At 23.9% G+C, this 13,774-nt stretch overlaps 1 protein-coding gene across 1 annotated transcript in view; it reads left to right on the forward strand.

Annotated features, from left to right (window-relative positions):
- The first annotated feature begins 291 nt into the window (after positions 1–291).
- The window catches only part of LOC132921090 (calcitonin gene-related peptide type 1 receptor-like), a 61,349-nt gene continuing 47,866 nt past the window's right edge, over positions 292–13,774 (forward strand). The window contains exon 1 of the mRNA XM_060983925.1: positions 292–469. The gene's annotated coding sequence lies outside the window, so the exon portion shown is untranslated. The remainder of the gene's footprint in view (positions 470–13,774) is intronic.

Below are 13,774 nucleotides of genomic sequence, written 5' to 3' on the forward strand. Positions count from 1 at the left end.
TTAGATGACTATAAAATATGTGAAATTTTATTATTGGCGAAATAATGATAGTATGGGTGTGTTTGTTTCTTTCTTCGTGGGTATTCTTTTGAAGGATGTCACGGTTCTTGCAACCGGTGTACGAACAACTATTATTTTTTTTATTGTATTTAAAATAAATGGTATAATTTATAATAATAATAAAAATTACAGTGCACGGTGACTATGCAGGTAAGCGTTATTTTTGCATCACCACCACCGCCACCAATCGGAAAAGCTCGACGTCCGCGGTTTTTCAATAGCGCTGTCGTGTCCGTCGTTCGGTGGCGGGCCCTCATCGTCGTCACACGCGCACGCACCACATACACAAATCCCCGCTCCACCACAACGCGCGTGTTTAAGTCCGGTATATGTGTACCGATCGTACGTCGTCATCGTCGTCTTCGTTGTGATCCAAACCGCCGGGGCGATATTCATATCCATTGTCAAGGTACTAGCTTTATTTTTCTTGATATTTTTCAAGTGCGTTGCAGTAGACAAGCAATTTTTGTAGTTATGACAGAAAATTGCCGATCCACCGTAATTGTGTCGGGAAATTTCTTTAGATTTTGTTAATACGTAATTTTCCAGTGCGTCGATTGAAACTTGTTAAGTGTTGGGTGTTGCGTATGGACTTAAATCACGCACATTTATTGTTTTTATTAACTTTTTTTTATAACATACACGACTGCAGCTTATAATATAACAACTATTGAGTTTATTCGTGATGTATACAGTACTCCGAATGTATAACGTATTGTACTTTTAATATTATAATATTTATAGTTTATAAGAATTTTATCATAATTATTATTTTTTTTGTTAGGTGAATATATTTTTTTCGTTTGTTCATATTTTTATTGTTGTGAAATGGAATTAAAATGTACATAAGCGCACGCGAGCATGAGTATATATTCGAGTTAAGTTTTTTTAATGAAGTATTTAGCTTTAAAAAATAGTTAGGGCGACATTAAAATTTGAATATTTTAACTGTAAATCTAATATTATACTTTAGCGAACAACCAAATACACGATGCGTGACGAGGGTAAATTGTTTTCACAGCATTAAAAAAGTTTTCTGTTGTTTGTCATAAATATTTTATTAATTAATATTATTTTTTTATTTACAATTTCACAATTTCACAATTTATTAATTTTTCATTTAATCACTATCAAATAATGGGTTTTCATTGCCTAATAATTACAATTCTGACAAAACTATAAAACCAATTAACTATTATAAAATGTATTCAGTATTAAGTTATTTATTTTTAACATACTCATAGAGGGATTTATATTAATTGTCCACTGTGTTGTATACAGTTATTTAATATTCTTAGTTGATATTAGAATACATTAATTATTATATATAGGTATTAAATTTAAACGTACAAAATAGTTAATGATTAATTTATTATTTTTAATGTATTTTATATAGGTGTCTATATCCTTTAATATTTTTCTATATTTTTGTATTGAATATAACTATAGTAGTAATATAAAGTATAATAATTATCAACAAAAATTATTCTGCTTGTATAATTGCATATTATATTACATGATTTATTTGTTAGTTTAATTATTTAAAAATTTAATTTATTAGGTAATAGGTTTTGTAGTTGTTTAAAATTTATCTAAAATTATGGGTATGGTATTATAATTTTAAATGAATAGAATGACGATGTTGTACATATTTTAATTTATTGTGGTACCAAGTGTACAATATACAACATTACAACCTAGATGAGCAATTCAATTGGATTTCGATGTATGAATATAATAATACAAATTAATTTTAAAATAGACGAATTATTAATCAAATTGTTAGAGTTGAAAAAGACAAATTATTATTCAAGTGTGATAAACTAACAAGGTACATTGGAAACAATGAAAAATGTAACCGTTTTACAATTGAAAACCAAATACTTTATATAACCGTGGTTCTACCTTCTATACATTTATTAAATATAAATTATAAATAATTCAGAATAATACAATAAATAAAATAAATGTAATAGTTTTATCTTAAAATTCAATAATCTAAAAATGTATAATGTGTTACATAGAAACGTTATAGTAAATAGGTTGTACTCTGCAGAAATGACTACTGGAAAACAGAATATTATATTAAATGTATGTATAGTTAAAATTTTTAATTTTCAAATTAATAACAATATATAGATAGACAGTGCATTACATTATTGTTTATTTGATATAGTTATGTCATAAATCAATTTTCTAAATATAATTTATGAAAAGACCAATGTAAAAGTATGGGAAACACGATTAGTATTTAATACAATTAAGGTGATTTACCGAGTATTCTTATAGAGAATGCACTATATAAAATAATAATATAGTAGTAGTACACGTCGACTAGAATTGAATTCACTGCCATAAGGTGAACATAGAAGTCCATTGTTTAGTAGGTGGTATATAGTTTATACAACTGAAATAAAAAGTTTTTTCGGAAAAAAATGTTGAAAAAGAAGATAAATAAAATAATATCATTTCATCCTACAATAAAAGCTTGTATAATATATATAGATGTAAATAAAATTTATAAAAATTTACTCCATTGAAGGTATTTAATAGCTAGTACTTTTGTCACAATACTTAAAATACGTGCGTCATATTTATTTATTTAATATTTTTTGTTTATTATCAGCGTATAAAGTTAAGTCATAGCTATTAATATAATGTATTTAATACATTTCATTATATGATATTAATGGAAACAAAACCACACGGATATAAAAGAATGTGTGGACAGAATACAAAAAATCTGTTGGAAATTAGAGTTGTAGTTGTATTATTGTTTTACATAATATTTATTAATATAAGAATGATAATAAATAATGTAATTTGTCAATTTTTATAACAGAACATAAAAATATAGTGTAGATATATTTATTTCGCTAATTATAAAAAAATAAATTAAAAGATTGTGTTGGTATAAATCTTGATATTCTATCTAAAATATCCTATCTTTTATAATATATTTCATCACTTATTTTAAACATTTGGTGTAAGATAATGAGATAAAATGTTAAATTAATATTTTATATGATTATAATTATCATCTTATATTGATATTAAATATATTTAGGATGTATTATACTAATTTATCTTAATAATATAATACACAACTTGATTGTTAAATTATTATTATTTATTTACTAATTGGACACTACTCAGCATTTGTATTATGTATTTGTTTACTAATTAGACACTAAACAGTGGTATTATTGAAAAGTATAAATATTTTAAATTTATGAGCCAAATTAATGAAATTGTATAAATTAATCTTATTATAAAAATCAAACCAATAGTGTTTACATAAACTTAAAAATAGAAGCTAAAATATTGGTGGTTTACTTCCGTAAGCTGTAAAAAATTAAAGCTACCATTTAATTTACTTTTTAGTTTTTATGTTTATCTCATACCCACTTCATCATTAAGAATATTATTTTTATTTATAGAATGGTTTTTAGTTTTTTTAGATACTTTTTGAATGATAAAGATTATTATGAATATAAGAACTTTTAATTTAAATTTTAAAAACACCTTGGCCTCTTATTCTTATTGACAGAATCAAATTATAAATGTCTAAACAATTATCTACACGTTAAAAAAATAATGTAATAATCTCTTATAAAGTTATAAACTAATTGAGGTTATAAGAGAATTTAATTTGACCATGATGAAATTTAAATCATTCTACAGTTTACATTTTATGTTATTTGTCCTATACTTTTTTCTATTTTTCTTTGTTGTAAGGTTGGATTCACCTTTGACCCATCATGATTTATTGGAAATGCTCTTAAAATGTCACTCTTTTACCAGTCATTTTGATAAATCGTTGCCAAACATTCAGTTGTCGGTATAAACGAGCAATTCAAATCAAGGGGGAGACCAAATAACTAAAACTTATATCTTTTAAATTGTATTTGATAGACAAATTATGTAATGAAAATTTAGGAGGAGAAAATAAAAAATATTATGTATTGGGTTTTTAAATTATTAAATTATATATTTATAGAGTTTATAATTTAGAATCAACACTAAATTTTTAATGTTTTTTCAATAGTTAGTCACAAAGTTGACCATTAAAGAAAACAGGTAAGTTAAGCATAGTTGACATTTAAACATTTTAATCTTATTCTGTATTGTATTTGAATTATTTCATTAATTTATGATTGAATTTCCTCAATAAACCTTCTATTTGTTGATTGCTTTCTCTTTTAAGTATCAAACTAACAACTATAGTTTTTTCGAAGTTGACACCGAGCCTATCAGTTTGGCAGTTTCTATTAACTGTCTACCTAATTGTTTCAATACGTCTGAGTTTGCATACAATATAATTATATCTTATTCTAAGAACTTATTGTTGAATACTAAACGGTTGATTTAGTTAAACATTAGTTAAACCATTGATCAGAAATATATTGTACTGCATGTGGTTGTTAAATGCGATGAAAAATAATGTATACACTGAGCTAATTATTTTCTAGAATACTAATAAAAAAAAGTATATCATGTATTAATTTATTTTTATATATAAGTATGGTAGGTACGTACAATGTGATTAAGTCTTTAAAAAATTATTCATTGCAAATAATATGTTAAGTCATAATTCATATTCTATTCATTCATAGATAATATGAAAATTTCAAAATAAATCATTGAATGAAATTTAAAATAAATTATAAGTATACATCTTTAAGTTTATAAAATAAATATGAAATAATTATAATTCTCTTTTTTTTTTTTAATAACAACGCTTATTAAGGATTAAATAATGTAGTGAGAAAAAACAATGTATATAATCATACTGAAATTTTAATAGTTGATATAAGAAAGTTTTTGAAAAAAAGGAATTTGTGCTAAAATTAATTTTAAAATTTGATATACGAAATATATCTAAATTCAGAGTATTCTTACTTTGGATTCTAAAACCAATTAAATATAAAATTTCTGAACAGGTCATTTGAAATGTCAAAAGCAAATATTATTCCCGTTAAATTACGCGTATAGACATGGATCAAAATCAATAGAACCTTGAACCATTTGAACTGTCTTTATAGAATTCAAAAATGTAAATCAAACAAAATAATTGTTATATAAATAGGATATATTTAAATTATAATTAGTAAATCAAATTATAGAGTAAAATTTTAAATTTAATGTAACTTACTAAAGAACTATACAAATTTTAGATTTCAAGGTTAGCGATGTATATTTTATATAATGTCTTCTTAATATAAATTATAAGTTATTATTACTGAAATCTTAAAATATATAAAATATATATGGGCACAAACATTTGATTTAAAATAGTGTTTCGGTGCAAACACATAAGATATAGTATTATAGCTAATTATTTTTTTAGATTCTGAATGGAGTGATGAATTATTAAATATTGATTTTACAATGTTATGTGTTTTTATTTTTTATTTTTGTGTCTGTCATCACGTTTTTGAGTAGTAATAATGCTTCGATTTTTGACTTCAGCCCTTCTTTGAATAGGAAAATTCATCTAGTTGGTACCTTGGGGGTTCAAAAGTTTTCAGTAGTTTTCAAAAGCGTCGGAAAAAACCCTAAAACAATAACGGAAAAACTGGAATTTTTATGCATAACCACTTTTCGACAAAATTTTTTGATTTTGTTGTTACTCAAAAACGAATCATTGTAAATATTTGAAATTTTCACCAAATGTTTATATTATGGTTTTATATTTACAATAAAATTTTCAAAATATTTTGACCTTTTTTAAGATACTTATAGACAATTGAAATTTTCGACTTTTCTAAGTTTTTTTTCTTAAAATGCCGATAAAAAAAATTTGGCTATCCAAAAAATCTTTAAAATTTAATACAAGATTTATTATAAGTTGTACTTATAGTAGAAAAAAAAATCAAAAATCGTTAGTCACAATTTTTGTTATAAGCATTTAAAGTTCTAATGTTTACAAAATATATCAAAACCACGAAAATTTGGAAGGAATTTTGAAGTTGAAAATTCATAACATTTTTGTTATTTATACTTAAGGTTTACTCAAGTAACTGTAAAAAATATTCCAGCGTCAATATAAAAAACATTTTATGAGCGTATAAAATTTAATTTTTTACGAAATCGCGTAAAATAACAATATATTACAATTTAAATATAAGTAATAATAATATAATATATCCAACTAATTATCATTGACTGACAAATCATCTCCGTTCAGAATCGTTTTTCGTATACAATGATACCCGTCATTGCATTCAAATTTAACATATCCATTATAGTGACTTACTCTCCATCTCTACTATACAGCAGAGCGATACCCACTTGTCCACTTTTTTTATTTTTAATACATATTTTATTTTTGAAAATTAAGATATTGTGTTAAAAGTAAATTAAAAACACTATAATTAAATACGAAAAGGAGACAACAAATACAAATAAATAAAAAAATAAAATAATTAGTCAAGTTAAATAAGTTGTATGGTTAAATAATGATAATAAGGGAAATAATATTTATTTATTAAGATGAGAATATATTTTGGATGTTGAGAGAGGTATAGAAGATTTAAAAAGATACAATAAGTGTAGTGATACTTTAGGGAAGTCGGAAATAAGGTGGTTAATATTACAAATCATTGGGTTGTTATGTAGTGTGCAAAAAGATAAGTCATTCAATAAAATTAGCTTATTAAATATTAAACTCACAAAAATTAAGAGAAAAATATTTTAAAATTATTCATAATTATAAAATGGTTTTATTTTTTTAATATTACAATATACACTACCTTTGAGTTACATGTTAACCACATATGTTGTATATAAAAACGAAAAATTAATTATAAATTATCATTTAAGAAAGATAGCGTTATATCTATAATATCCGAAAGATTTTCTGTTTGATGGAAAAATGATGGATTAAATAAAAATAAAATTAAGTATCTCGAAGTTATTATATCATTACCGTGTCAAAAATATCCCTTTCCAACCGTAAATCGATTAAAATGTCAGTTAATAAAATTATATGATAAAAAAATTGTTTGTATGGTCGATCCCTGTTTATTATTTTTCACCGCATTAGCTTTTATTGTAGCTGTTTACCAAAAGTCTTTACTGAATTATACTGGATAGAAGGGTCTACATTTTTACCCTATTGTAATTTGTATGTCATAAAATTGTTGATCAGCATATTATCATTCAGTCAAGTATTTAGCTAATAAATTATTCTTTATTTTACTTACACTGTAACTTTTTTTTTTACATAATTTCATACTAAAAGCATAATATAGATCATAAAGCAGATTTGTTGTAGTGTGCTAAAGCTAAATAGTAAATTCTCAAGATCATTTTTTAATATGTTTTATCGAGAGTATTTTTCTATTAGAACACCTTTGTGTTTTGTGTATAATATAACATAATAAATCTTTATTAAAGCTGTTGAAGTGACAATGAAAATTATTTACAAGAATTTATAATAAATTAATGATAATGGTTATTTAACATGGATTATAGTTATATGTATGATCATATCATTGTGTATATCAAATTAAAAAAAGCTATTTATGTTTCATAGAATTTATTGTATTAATATTTATTAATAAATCATAGTAAAATATGTATTATCGCTAATAGTGATTCTTAACATTTTTTTTTATTTTAATAAAAATGCATAAATACAAAATTATGTATGTACACTAAATGCACAATGAAACGTAATTAAATGTGTTATAGGGGGGAATATAAATTGGAAGTAATAATTAAGAAACCATACATTAGTGATACTTAGGGTGGAATTCAATTTATACAAGTTTAAATATCGACGAATTTGGATATTTAAAGGATTTTTAGTTATTTTATTGTAAATAAAAACTATAGGAGTTCGAAACTTTTGCCATAACGTATATTATTACATGTATGTATTATTATACGTTTATACATAATGACATTTTAAACGTGTTTAGATTAAATTTACATATTTACACCCTTCTACGCGTTACGTCGATATTGACTCCTAAGTAACAGATAGTAATATTTTATATGAAATAATAGTAATAATACTCTAATAATTAATATATAATATGGGTAACACAATGCGGTTGTTTTTGGAAAAATTAATTTTAATCTATCGTAATACTAGTAAGTATAAAAATAATTCACTTATTAAAATATAAATGTGTAAAAAAATTCCCTAGAAATTTATAGGTTGGCAGACTGTTTCCCTTCAGAATAGTTTTTAGTATACATCAATAATTACAGTGACTTTACTCAACAACGAAATACACTTGGCACCTACTATACATAAAACTGGTTCCTTTATTATTATTATTATTTTTGGTTAAGGGTAGTGGGATTATTTTTAAATGTGAGTAACAAATCACATTTTTGATGTTTTTTTAAGTTTATGTAATAATTTTGGTACATGAATACTTCGCATGTAAAATCGGTTATTTGGGTGTGACAAAATGTTTGTAAGCTATCTGTCTAAATGTTAGCTTTGAGTACTGTAGTTATTTTAGCAGGAGAAGTATTATGTGTTGAGTGCTTGTTGCTTTGGTTTTAATTATCGAATCGTAAAAAAAAAACAAAAAAGTGATAAAAAAAATCAAGTATAAAATATAAATATCTACTACAGGCATAATGCGGGTATTTCACAATCTCAGATAACTATTGACTCTCTTTACAAATTAATTTCTTTAGTAGATACAATAATTATAACTTTTCCCACCAAAGAAATAGTTTTTCTTATTACAATTATACTTTTTGCTAGTTATTTAATTTAATCTATGTTTGGGGATATGGCATAGTGTAGTGGACGTACCGTTGCCTGACGGCGCTGGTGTTAAGTTAGCAGCTAGCTGCTAGTTCCCGGATGGGTGACCCCCTGGGAATTTTAACAACACACATGCCATGTCATACCGAGTATGGATGAATTGCACTTATTTTAGTCGAATTGCACTCGGGTTTAAAAAAGATAATGGTCGAACGGCACGCGGGTAAAAATCAGGTAGTAGTCAAACTACACTTGGGCTCAAAAAAAGTATTTCAATAAAATGCTCATGCTTTTGAAGGGGTAAATTAAGTGGTTCTTCATGGTTATGTATTAACTCACACCGAAAATAACTGTAGAACATTCATCTAGATATAGTTTTGAAAAACAATCACGATGGGTACATACAACGTCATTTAACACCATAATTTATATGTTTTTCTTTGTAAAATGTATAACTTTGGTACACAATTAATTCATGGCCTCATTCACTTTTAATAATTTTTAAATTGTTTATATTTACTTAGCGACATAAAAGTGTGTACTAATTGTAGTTTACATAGGTCTAAATTGTATACGGTATAAAATATAAGAATTAATTTTATATTTTTATTGATAACTATTTAGTATTTATTATCCAGTTAGGTTAGATTTTTTTGTCGATTTTTGTCCATAATATAATTATCTGCGTTATCTAAATGACATTAACGAACTCATATTATATAATGCTCTTAAATAGGTAGCCCATAGCGTTCGTAAACATAAGATTCGTAATATTTTTAACGGGTTTTTACTATACACGTTCGACTGGTAACAAGTTTCCACGTTTTTTCCATTTTAACTATTTTTTTGAACTAGTGTAGTTCAACAGCTACCTGTTTTTTACCCGAATGAAGTTCGACCATTACCTTTTTTCCATCCAACTACAATTCGACTATCCCAGCCCTACCTAACCATAATCAATAAAAATAGTATCTAGTTAAAATCTATCATCACATAAAAAAATAATCTTTGTTTGGTTTATTTATATAATTACTTATGTGATGTGTGCTTAACTAATACGTTTAGATATTATTTTATTTTATCAAGTTTCTTAAAAAAATGAATTAAGTTTTGTATAAGAATGTGTATATTTTTTATTCTTTTAAAAAAAATATTTATTATACTTGTAACTCAGTAAACAAATATTAAGGTTATATAAACATTTAGAACGATTAATTTATAATTTTAGTAAAATACAGAGATATGGTATTAATTAAAAGAGTTTAATTTTGGTTAAAAGTTAGTTGTAGTGATTTGATATACCTAGTTTATTATATATTTTGCATAATATAGTACGCAGTAACTCTAGTAATAGTCAATAGAGTGTTATATTTTTGGTGATTTGGTAGAAAAGGTTAAGGATTACTATTAGTTTATAATTTAGGTAAGGTAATGTGCATGAATCATAAATGCATAATATGGCTTTACACAGTCTCTTATACAAATTAAGGTCATATATTTTGTAATATATTTGGTCTATACTTGAGCTAAATATAATCATAATATTAGAGTTCATAATTTTGTAATTTAACTATTATAATAATATTAGATATTAAAGTGGATTAAGTATAATATATTAATTAAATTATATTTAGAACATTGATTTATAACTTAACTATATCAAAAATACAATGTAATGCACTGTTTATCTATATATTGTTATTAATTTGAAAATTAAAAATTTTAAGTGTACAAACGTTTAATATAATATTCTGTTTTTCAATAGTCATTGCTGAATACAATCTATTTACTATAATGTTTCTATGTAACATATTATACACTTTTAGATTATTGAATTTTGAGATAAGACTATTACATTTATTTTATTTATAGTATTATTCTAAATTATTTATAATCTATATTTAATAAATATATAGAAGGTAGAACCACGGTTATACAAAGTATTTGGTTTTCAATTGTAAAACGATTACATTTTTCATTGTTTCCAATGTACCTTGTTAGTACATTTGAATAATAATTTGTCTTTTTCAACTCAACTCTAACAATTTGGTTAATAATTCGTCTATTTTAAAATTAATTTATACTATTATATTCAAACACCGAAATTCAATTGAATTTTTCATCTAGGTTGTATATTGTACACTTGGTACCACAATGAATTAAAATATGTACAACATCATTAATCCGTTTATAATTTAGATTTGTTAAACTAAAAATCATTAAAATTTTATTTTTTGTTCACCAAATAGTTCAGCTCATAAAATTTTTTCGTCAATTACAACACAATAAAATTTGTTTATGAATATTAGAGATGGTTAACTCATGGATCATTATGATTCGTTTCACCTTTAATGTGACTTTAATTATTGTTTATTATGTAGATAGATTATATTATAATAATATAGTGGGTGATTGTGTTTGTTTTGAAGAATTTAAATTAAGTAGCGATTGATTTGCCTATACTTGACTTTTATTTGTTTTAATTTAAAATATATTAAATTTATTATGACTGATGTTTGATATAAATTTCAATTTAGAATTTACAGCTTTTGTATTTGTTGTGGTCATTAATGTTGTAGGTATAAACCACTGCTGGCATGATATAGCGTACAATGGTTGTAAGCAAACTAACACTAACACGTGCTGTAAAATATCGTTATATTTCAGGAAAAAAAATACATGATAAAACAGTATTTTCTATGCTACACTTGTAATTTATCATTGTATGACCTTAACGTAATAATTATTTGTTCGTACTGTCTTTAATGCGCTGGTGAAGAAGTTTTTTATGTCAGCTTTGACAAATTGGTTTATATCATTAATAAATTCACTGACCTATCTTATAAGTTATAATATTACTCTCAGATTTATGATATTTCTATAGAAAAATCTCATTAAACATCGTTCACGGGTTATTTTATACGAAAATAACTTTTGATGACTCGATGGCGATAAATCGGTGGATGTCAACAAACGATTGTTGACGGATTAAACTGATAAATACAATTTATTTTCTGAAGCGTTATTGTTTCATAATCTCATTGCTGTGAGTGAATATTTTAGAAAAATAAGTAGAATTTGGATATCGAAGATAGAGATTTAAAAATGCTTTTCTTTAAGTAGTTATCTTTTATTGATAATTCACATATAATTTTTCATCGGTTTTTAAATAAATCTTTTAGTATAATTTTAATTTTAATACATATTTTATTATGCAGTGATCAATCAATAATCAATTAGGAAGATAAGTTATTCAATCATTCTGTGATAAACTTTAAAATCTAGTGCCCAAGTGAAGATTGGTTATATGAATAATGCGATGTATTATGTGTTATGGTAGTTGCCTAGATTTACTTTCTTATTTAATTTTTAAATATGTATTAAAAGCTTCAAACCATATTGTAAATATTATACTTAAAATATATCATGATTCATGATATACATTGGTAATATTGTATTATTATGTAATTTTTTTTACAGTATTGTGTGTATAAGGAAGAATATGTCAATATGATCGAATATTTTGTGTCTAGTAAAATGGAGTTTCTATGTACGGTATAATATCAATCATAATAGTTGTCTTGAAATACACACCCTTCTTCGTAGAAAGTTAATTTTTATTATAAAATAACAGCAAAAAAATAATGAATAGTTTAAAAGTTGTTAATGGTACTTACTGTGAAATGTGCTATGAAGTTAATAAAATATTATAATAATATTGAATGAGACAAATTATAAAGACAAAAATTATACTACAAAAGTTATTATGGTATAATGATGAAAATATATAATAAAAAACAGTACTCACATAAATGGAATACTTTATATGATAAGTTTTATCGTTTACTGAATTATTATTATTAATAATATAAAAATATAATGGATAGAAAGTACATAATTTTGGTATAATATTGGAAAATTTAATTCACATATGAATAATAAAAATAAAAACTTTCACTTGCATCAAACTATAATATAGAAAAAAAAGAATAATCTAACTTATACCATCATGTTCAGTAACTTTTTTTATATTCCTGAAAATAATTATATGTTTCTATTTAGATTTTAGACATTAAAAAATAACGTCAAAATTCAACTATAAACTAATTTTCACATGTTTGAGAACTTTGAGGTATTCAAACTTGTTTACTTATTCAACTAAGTTAAAAATTAATAAAAAAAAATGTTATATAAATATAATATTACAACTTTTTTAAAAGGTGTGAAAAAAGGTTAATATATAAGAAATGTTGTAAAATATAGGTGATTTAATCATGACATTGTATATCATAAATATATTAAATTAAATCGATATCACATTAATTAATAAACGAAAAGTCAGTAAAAAAAAAACTGAATTGTCAAGGTAGTGTATGACCGACGGGGAATTTATTGTTCTTAATGACTAACTAAGGGGAAAAAGAAAATTAATTTATGTGTAACTTGAATTGGAATAAAAATGATTAATATTTGTACATTTTAATTAAACTTAATATAATTAAAACCTAATAATTTAACTAGGTAAAGGATTTAATAAAAAGTAATACCCACTTAAATTGAAAATAACATTAAGAATTTGAAATGGTTTTCATATTAAATAAATAAAAGAATATTAAAATTAATATATTAAATAAACGAAACTACAAAACAATATAAGTATTAGGTTCAAATAACAATTGAACACTTTTAGAGTTGTTGATATTTATTTGATAAATTGAGTTTTACAAAATATATGAGTAGTTGTAGTAAATATAGTTGTAGTTGAAATACGTATATAGTAATTATTGTGTAGTAGGCATATTTTAGACGATTATTGCATAATCGCATTTTAGTTTTATATAGTTCAGTAAGGTATCAAGATAGTGGTCGAATGGTATCATACAAATATATTTTTAGAATAAATATTCATTCTATGATATTATTAGTATTCGTGTTAAAAGTAACATTGGATAATTTTAATTTGACTTGAGCGTATTT

Source organism: Rhopalosiphum padi, chromosome 2 (assembly GCF_020882245.1).
Source record: "Rhopalosiphum padi isolate XX-2018 chromosome 2, ASM2088224v1, whole genome shotgun sequence".
NCBI lineage: Eukaryota > Metazoa > Arthropoda > Insecta > Hemiptera > Aphididae > Rhopalosiphum > Rhopalosiphum padi.